This window comes from Gorilla gorilla, chromosome 18 (genome assembly GCF_029281585.2).
Source record: "Gorilla gorilla gorilla isolate KB3781 chromosome 18, NHGRI_mGorGor1-v2.1_pri, whole genome shotgun sequence".
Lineage (NCBI taxonomy): Eukaryota > Metazoa > Chordata > Mammalia > Primates > Hominidae > Gorilla > Gorilla gorilla.
In genome coordinates this window covers 74534652-74543264 of record NC_073242.2, presented here as the reverse complement: position 1 = coordinate 74543264, position 8613 = coordinate 74534652, and the positions used below count along the sequence as shown (strand labels likewise).

The 8613-nt window shown below is 49.4% G+C and overlaps 1 long non-coding RNA gene across 1 annotated transcript; it reads right to left on the bottom strand.

Moving 5' to 3' along the window:
• Positions 1-442: 442 nt before the first annotated feature.
• On the bottom strand, positions 443-2633 carry LOC134757459 (uncharacterized). Its single transcript, XR_010131447.1, has 2 exons — positions 2520-2633; positions 443-1004 (listed from the first exon to the last, which is right to left on the bottom strand). It is a non-coding gene; the product is annotated as an uncharacterized lncRNA (long non-coding RNA).
• Between the last annotated feature and the right edge of the window lie 5980 nt (positions 2634-8613).

Below are 8613 nucleotides of genomic sequence, written 5' to 3'. Positions count from 1 at the left end.
TTGGCTTCAATGAGATGGGAACATAGGAGCGCACCTTTTTTTTTTTTTTTTGAGAGGGAGTATTGCTGTGTCACCTAGGCTGGAGTGCAATAGCTCGATCTCAGCTCACTGCAACCTCTGCCTCCTCGGTTCAAGCGATTCTCCTGCCTCAGCCTCTTGATTAGTGGGGATTACAGGCACCTGCCACCATGCCTGGCTAATTTTTTTTTGTTATTTTAGTAGAGATGGGGTTTCACCATGTCGGCCAGGCTGATCTCAAACTCCTGACCTCAGGTGATCTGCTTGCCTTGGCCTCCCAAAGTGCTGAGATTACAGGCATGAGCTACTGGGCCCAGCCAGGAGCACCCTTTAAAATAGCAATACATTAACCCTCAAAAATGAATATGTGCATGCTGAGAAGCCAAGTGCAACAGGAGATTAATGAAGAGGGTCAGCAGCAGAATGACTGGGGAAAGGATGTATTAATAAGGGAAAAGTGTGTTGGGGCTGATTGCTCTGAGGAAAAGTAGGTCAGGACTCCTGGTGTAGGTGGCTCTAGGACCAAGTTGGCATGGGCAGCCTGGATGGGCTGGTGAGTCAGGAAACCCTGGTGATGCAATTCCCAGCTGACAGCACTCTCCCAATTGCAAAGAGCATCTTTTCACTTCTCCAGTTGCTAGGTCAGAGGGGACCCATGGGCAGCTCCGCAGGTCATTTTAAAGTCAGGGAAATGCAGAAAAAAAGGATAAAATTGAGTCTCTGTCCCAGTGTACTCCTGCCCCCAGCCAACCTTCCACCTCTCTCATTAGTGTCCCTGAGATGCCTGGCAGTGCCTTTGGCCCTCCTTTCATCTGGGTTTCAGCCCACTCTGTCCTCTTCTACTTCCTGTCTTCGATTGCCTCTTTGGCTCAGGCTTGTCACATCCGCAGTGCCAGTCACCTGGGATTGCAAGCGGCCCAGATGGTCTGTTCAGAGTGTTTCTAGGAAGGTGGGTGCTGGGACAGTGGCCCTGGGAGACTAAGAAGCTGAAGGAGGGAAGAAGGAAAGGTGAGAAGGTTACAGCCATGCCTCTGGACTATGAGTGTGCATTTGGTGGGGGTGTAAGTACTAGACACTAAGCATTGAGCGTTCAGGATGCTGGTCATCAACAGGCACATTTGGGACCAGATCCAAGGGCAGCAGAGACACTGAAGGAGGAGAGGCTTGTGGGGTTTGAGACATAGGAAGAAAGTATCTGTGAGTGGGTAGATACTCCAATCACTTGGTTAGACAATAAAGCTAAATGTCTTTCTAATGAAGAGGGGGACTGTAGCCCATTTCAGCTCTGGAGTTAATTCTGAAATATCAAGGGCCAAGGAAACCTCAGAGAACTAGATGCAGGCCCTTGCTCACAGGACCTCAGCTGCTTTCTCCAAGGGGTTCAGAGACACACAGTGGGCCCAGAGTTGGCCCAGGTGTCCACTGCCTTGGTGAAAGCTCTTTCTCCCACAGCTGAAACCTCCTAAACCTCACCTCACCATGTGCCTCTTTTTATAGGCTAAAGTCCCAGGGAGAAAAGACTTTGGCTTGGAGCCCTTCATGGTGAACGAGAAGATGGGTCCACTGAAGAGAAAAAAAAGGGAATGGAAGATGACCTACAGGGAACAAGAAAGTGGGGCCAGCCACATCCTCCAGCCACCAGTTGGGGGGTGTGGGGGGAGGGGGTTGGACAAGATGACCTCTGAGGTTTCTGTCTCACTCAGTCTGAGACAGACTGAGTGACAGGCTTGCTCAGAAAGGACATCCAGATGTCAGTTTCTGATGCATCCAGGATACTGGAGTTCAAACATTTTCACCCTTCCACTTCCTTGGCTCCAAGCTTTATACTGAGAGCTGGTTCTCAGGCTGTGAAGGGGGTAGGGTTTGCGGTGGGCAGACTGCTGACCTCTGCCTCCCAATTTCAGGTTGCTCTGCCACTCAGTTTTGGCCTTGGACTGTCCTGAGCAGGTTGCTGTTCCCCTACCCTGCCATGTACATAGAAGGCAAGTGTGAGACCTTCATTTTCTCACTAGAAAATACTGAATAAAGTTTTCTGAGGGCCCCCTTCCCCATTTCACATGCTAAGCTGGAGGGCAAAAATTGAACATGGAAGTGGTAGAAATAGGTAGTTCCCAGTGGAACACCAAATACAGCCAGGCTGAAGGGCCCAAGCAAAGTGGAGGAACAGACAGCAATGGATTCCCCTCATTCATCCCTGTTCTCTGCTGACTCTTCCCAAGTTGGGGTCCCATCAGCTACCCATGAGCATGCCAAAAACAAGCACAGAGTTAATAGTTTGCAGCATAGACAAACAAGGCTCTGAGAGAAACACCACCTCCCTGGCAACTGTACACTCTGCTCTCCTGAGACTGGAGAGCGAAGCTGATTACAATCAAAGGGAAAAAGAAAATATCCTGCCTCCAAGAGTCAGGCTATCCTCCAGTTTTCTTGGCAGCACCATTGTCCCTTGCTGACCACTGACTCCCTGCCAGGACGGGTGGGAGAGAGACTAGGAGACTCACCTTGGGACAAAGGGCTGGTCCAGCCTTTTCAGCTCCTGGGGGACTTTGTCCCAGCCAATGCTTTCATGGAAACTGAGCTATGAGAGACACTCCTCAGAGAGATCAAACATGGCATTGAAATTTCAAGTAGGTGGGGCCAGAGGGGGGAGCATTCTTCATGGTGGAAGGGCCCAGTGGCATCTAGAGTTTGATGACTGTGGCTGAGAAGACATAAGAAAAATGGCAGGGGAAGGAGGCTCTTCCCTCCTGAGGGGTGCTGGGCCCAAATGAAGCCTGGGTCTCAGGCAGAGCCCCTCTCCTCAGGCAGGGCAGGAGAGACTGGTATTAGCATTAGGTGACCCACTTTGGGGCCAGATAACTCCCTGGCTCAAAGGGGCATGATCTCCTCCTCTTCCTCTTCATGGGACATTGAGATATCTTGGCCATGGTGCAGTCAGGCCCAGGTGGGATCCTCAGAGTTTGTATGGAACCACTCAATCACCCTGCCATGGTTCAGGTCACATGGCCAGAGAATCCTGGAGACTCTGGACAGAGAGAAGGAGGGTGCTGAGGAAAGATCAGGGACTGGCCAGAGGAAGGAGTATTTGTAAAACTTCGAGAGCCAGATGCTGGAGACATCAAGTTGCCCCTAACTTTTCAGTTCTCCTGGGGCCTGTCTGTGTACAAAATCCATGATCCCAGGGTCCCAGACTTCTACTGTAGCATAACCCCACAACTGAGACCCCCTGGACATCTCTCAGCCCCAGCTGGGCCTTGGAGACATCACCCATAGGCAGGGCAGAGAAGGAGTGAGATTCACTTGACTCTGAACACAGGTCCTGATCCAAAGTTGCTGCCCTGGCCAGGCCAGAAGTTCTGCAGGCCTCTGACCCAGGCTGAATTTTTTCCTCCTGCACTAGCTGCTGCATGGTCTCAAATTCTGTGATCATATAGGTCAGGAGGTTAGCTTCTTGGAGCAGGAAATATTGTTTATGGGCCAAGCACAGCACCTTCAGGGCCAACTTGGAACAGAAAGAAGGAAATTTTCACCCTTACTCAGACCCAGCCTTACCAGGGGCTTCTGTGTTGTGACCTGTCCCTATTATTCCAGGTGTGGTTGAGGAACCTAAACTGGTCCCCTGGTTCCCTCCTGCCTTACCCCAGACTTGCTGGCCAGACTCACCACCCTCTTAGCCATGGCTACTGCACTGCCATAAACTTCATTAAAGCCAAGGCTGGCCGTGATGGCTGCAGGTACTGGTGGGAGGTATTACCCACTAAAAATACCGCATGACAAAGACAGTTAGTTACTTAGGAAATAGAAAAAGGGCAGTAAGTGGTTTTGGACTTAGAAGGACTTAGATTCCTCTCAGATCTGTCACTGGCTAGTGCTGTGATCATAAGTTTATCTACCCTAGGGCAATGCAACGGAGCAGCTAACAACACAGCTCAAGTCAGACTGCCAGCTTCCTGCTCAAATTCTTCCTCCAACATCTCCCAGCTGTGTAATCTTGGACACATTGATTAATCTCCATCTCCACAACTTTAAAATGGTGCTAACAAATGCATGCACTAATGAATATTATTATTAGAATGGTGGTTGGATGAGTATTTTACATACAAAATGTTTAAAGAATATGTGGCTCATAAAAAACACTGTAAGTTTAGCTAAATATTGTTTCCTGTAAAATAGGGCTACCTTATTAGGATAAGAGGAGATTATATAAGATAGGCTATGTTCATCTTGGTTCTGAGAAAACTCTCAAAAATACATTAGTCTGTGCTCTTTATTTGATGATTAAAATCTTGAAAAAGTATTTGTAAATCAGTGCATATTTCACATGCACTAGGAGGGGCTATTTAAAGGAAATTATCAGGGTAATGCAATTATTGTTGTAAATTTAGATTCCAATAAAGTGTTTTTTTCTGTAAGGTGCACCTATAATAAAGGAATATGAATAATTATTAAGTGTGAATTATCTATGGAAATGATTTATCTTCAAGTATCTACCTGCCTGGACATCTCCAAACCCCCTCCATTGCCCTCAGTCGCTATGTGCTTAGAGAACAAAAACTCTTTTTATAACACTGCCTCAGGCCTTTTTGAAAAAAGGAAGAATTAAAATTAAAATGAACATAGTGGCAACTCATTCTATATCATGAACCACATCTATATCTCTATATCATGAACCACACATTATAAGGAAGATAAGACTATTGATATAACTGGGTATTTAAAAAAATGCACAGGCCTGGATGGCAGGCTCCATCCCTCTTGTGTTTGACTATTCCATGACACTCTTCACTTGGGCTCCTGTCCCAGGTTCTTCTCTTGAAGGGTTTGAGGTCCTGCAGGGAGCTCTTGGGTGCAGGGCTGGGTGGGAGGGTACAGTGGGAAAGGGAGTAGAAAATCTAAGGGGGAAAGAAGGATGTGAGAAGCAGGGTGTGGGGCAGGTGGGAGAGCAGGGAGTCAGTGAAATCTCTGTAGCATCAAGGAAGTACAGAGTCTGTAAGGAGAGGACACTTGGGTGGTAGCTGAGTGTGGAAAAAGGAGTCAGGGGTTTTCTGGTTTGAGAAACAATGACACAACCCCTAAGTTCACCATCTCTTGAATAATAGGTCCTGTTCATATGGGCTTCAATGCCATTTACTCATTTGACACAGAGCATTCTAAGTGACAATCAGTTGCTGGGCACTGGATGGGAATCCTTAACCCTAGGTATTGGAACAGAAGCAAGGAGTCACTGACCTCCAGGATCTGGAGAAGGGGAGCTGGTTCCTGTCCTGGCCAAGCTGCAGGGTACAGGCAGAGTGGGCAGTGAATTTCACTGTTTTGTGGTGTCCCTATGGGGATTATGGAAGGTTCTGTTGTGGGGGCCAGGCTCCCTCCTCATACACCTGGAGCTTCTTCCTCACAATAGCCACCTGTAGCAGAAGAAGCCCGGCCCCTCAGAACCCCAGCTGAGCCCAGGAGGTGAGGGATGTGTACAGAGGCCCAGTGATACTCCCAAGCTTCTGCTTCTTGCTCTTTGTCCCCAAGCCTGTTCCCCAGGCTGGTGCCTCACCCAGCCTGGATTTGTTGGCAGATCGTGGTATACCAGCTGAAGTGACAGTTCTGGCTGATTAAATTGTTCTTCAGCTGAGATTTAGGGCACAGGGAGATATTTGTTTGTTTATTCAAAGCAGCTCTTATCAGTCACCTCTGATGGCTAGACACTGCACTAGGCATCTCACTCATGTCACAGTGACCCACCTGCACAAATAGGAAAACACACCAAAGAAGGTCAGTGCCATGCCTGGGGCCACAGCAAAGGTAGAAGGTATCCTTTGGGCCTAAGACCCCTGACTCTATGACTAAGACATTCTTGCCAGGCTCAGGCCACTGCTCCACAGTGGCTCCAGGAGAGCCAGGGCCCCGTGGGGGTGGAAGAGAGGGAGAGGCCAAGCAGATGCAGCAGAAACCATATATTGGTGTTCATATTTTGCTGAAAATATGCTTCTGTTGCTAAAAACGAGCTTGGACTAGACCACTGGCTAATAAAAGACCACCTCTCCTGCTATCTCCCTTCATTTTGAAGACCATCTTACCTCTGCCAGCTGGCAACTTCCCATCCAAGCATGGGGATTCTATTGCTACTATCACAGAGAATCTCCATAGAGACAGAAGAGCTTCTTTCTTCTGCCTTGAGAAATACTTGGTCCAGGAATCTGAGAGAGCTGTCTGGGTTCTGTTTCTTCTTGCTCCCAGGATGAGGGCTCCCACCGCACCCAAGCTGGCCCTTGATGGCACACACTGGGGAACCCAATCCCCTTGGCCCAGTCAGCATATGTGAGGGTGTTTTATGTGTTCTTGTAGGCCAGGCTGGAGGTGCTGATGGCAACAATCATCACCATGTGGCAGTTACCCCTGAGGGAGTCTGAGAAGGCAGGCCAGTTTGCTGTCCTTGCAGGGCACATGGGTCTTGTGGCCCTGTGGGGCAGTGAGCAGGTGTGGGGTGAGGTGGCTGACTAGAGCGTCCCACGTGGGGCCTGAAAACCTTTTGCCCAGGGTTCAGACACTCAGTTGCTATCCTGTGGTAGGTGCTGGTCTGTGCTGCTTAGTCTTTGCATCAGCCAGGGCATTGAGGATGTTGACGAGTGCCAGCAGAGAGTGATTGATGTTGGCACCCTCCCGAAGCTGCTCCCTGTTCTCCTGGGTACTGGATGTCACCTCAGCATCAGCCAGGCCAATCAGGCTTATCTTCATCACCTGAACATCCTGGGTTAGTTCTGGATCCCAGTTCTGCTGGTTCTCAAAGGCCTGGGAGCAGATGGCAGGGATTGTGGGGAAGTGGGGCATTAGAAGCCCCCACTTCAGGCTCTGACTCATGATCCCTCTCACCTGGAAGATGGCATGGGAGTGGGAGGGAGTAGCACTGGCATCAGTGGAATGCCACATGCAGTTATGGGTCCCTCTGGTCAGCATCTCCAGCAGCTGCTCTGCTTAGGTTGGCTACAGAGAAGAGGCCAAGGAGCACGGCTGTGGGCTCCCCCACCAGGACTTTTCCTCTGATGGAAAAAGCTGCGCTTCAGAATGAATGTCAATCCTCCTTGCTTCCACCACTGCCACCATCGTCACAGGACCCAGGGCATCTCCAAACAGTTTTATGAAGAAACCCTGGAGGGCCAATGTGATTGCTCATCCCACCTAAGCCCAATCCCGCACCTGGTGGAAAATAAGTCCTTCTATCACTACCCCTTTGTCCAGATCCTCACAGATGGCAAGGGGCTCCTTGGGCTCCAGGAGGTCCTGGATCTGCTCATTGTACACCTGAAGGGAAAGGAAAAAACTTGAGGGAGAGGGGTCCATCAGAAAATCTCTCTTCCTGGATGCTGGAGGAGGAAGCATGAGGCTGGGGCATATCTGAGACCCCTTGTATAAGTGACATTTTACAGGACCACGTTAAATGATAAGAGCATGGTGAAGTGGTGGGGGGTCATTTTTATTTTAATTAATTAATTTATTTATTGAGATGGAGTTTTGCTCTTGTTGCCCAGGCTGGAATGCAATGGCACGATCTCAGCTTACTGCCACCTCCGCCTCCCACGTTCAAGTGATTCTCCTGCCTCAGCCTCTTGAGTAGGTGGAATTACAGGCAAGTGCCACCACACCCAGCTAATTTTGTATTACAGGCATGCACAACCATGCCCAGCTAATTTTGTATTTTCAGTAGAGACAGGCTTTCTCCATGTTAGTCAGGCTGGTCTCAAACTCCTGACCTTAGGTGATCTGCCTGCCTTGGCCTGCCAAAGTGCTGGGATTACAGGTGTGAGCCACCATGCCTGGCTTGGGTGGGGGTCATTCTTATGCAGCATCTCGCTGAGCTATATCTATGCCATAAGCTCTCATTGGGCCCCAACTCTTTGTTTTCTACCATTCTGTCTTCCACCAACTCACTTCCCTCCTCAGGTGGTTGTAAGAATGAAATGCAGAGCAGAGGGCAGCCTGAGTTCCTGACAGGTGATGATCACCTCAAAGTGCTTCTCCTCCTGGTGGACCTCAAAGTGCCTGTAGAGGTACCTGATGGTCAGGTCCATGATGCTGGAGGTCTCCTCTCTTTTCAGCATGGTGAGTGTCTTCTCAGGCCCAGTGACCCCATAGGCAAACACTACAGAAGACAGAGCATGGAGGAGGCCGCAGTGCACTGCCGCCCAGCTCAGCCCTTCTCTCCCCATGCCCCTCTCATTTGCCTTTTATGTATCCCGGTCTACTGCTCCCACCACTCACACAACCCATGTTCCCACTGCAGTGTTGGCATACTCCACGTGTCTATTCTGGCTCCCCCATAGGCTGGTGGATTTCAGGACAACTAGATCTCCATTGTGAGTGTGGGCTATCCCTTCCTTCCCCAGGCTAGATTCTGTCAAAGGTCCACAGTTTTTTTTTTTTTTGCTCATATCATTTACCTTGATTTGTAACCACACACTTGTCGGTGTGATTCTGTGATCAGTTTCTCTTCCCTTCTAGGCTGTGAGCACCAAGAGAACATAAACCACGTTGGTCTGGTTTGCTATTGTATTCCCAGGCCCAGTAACATGCCTCACATGTAGCAGAATGAATAAATGGGGCCACACA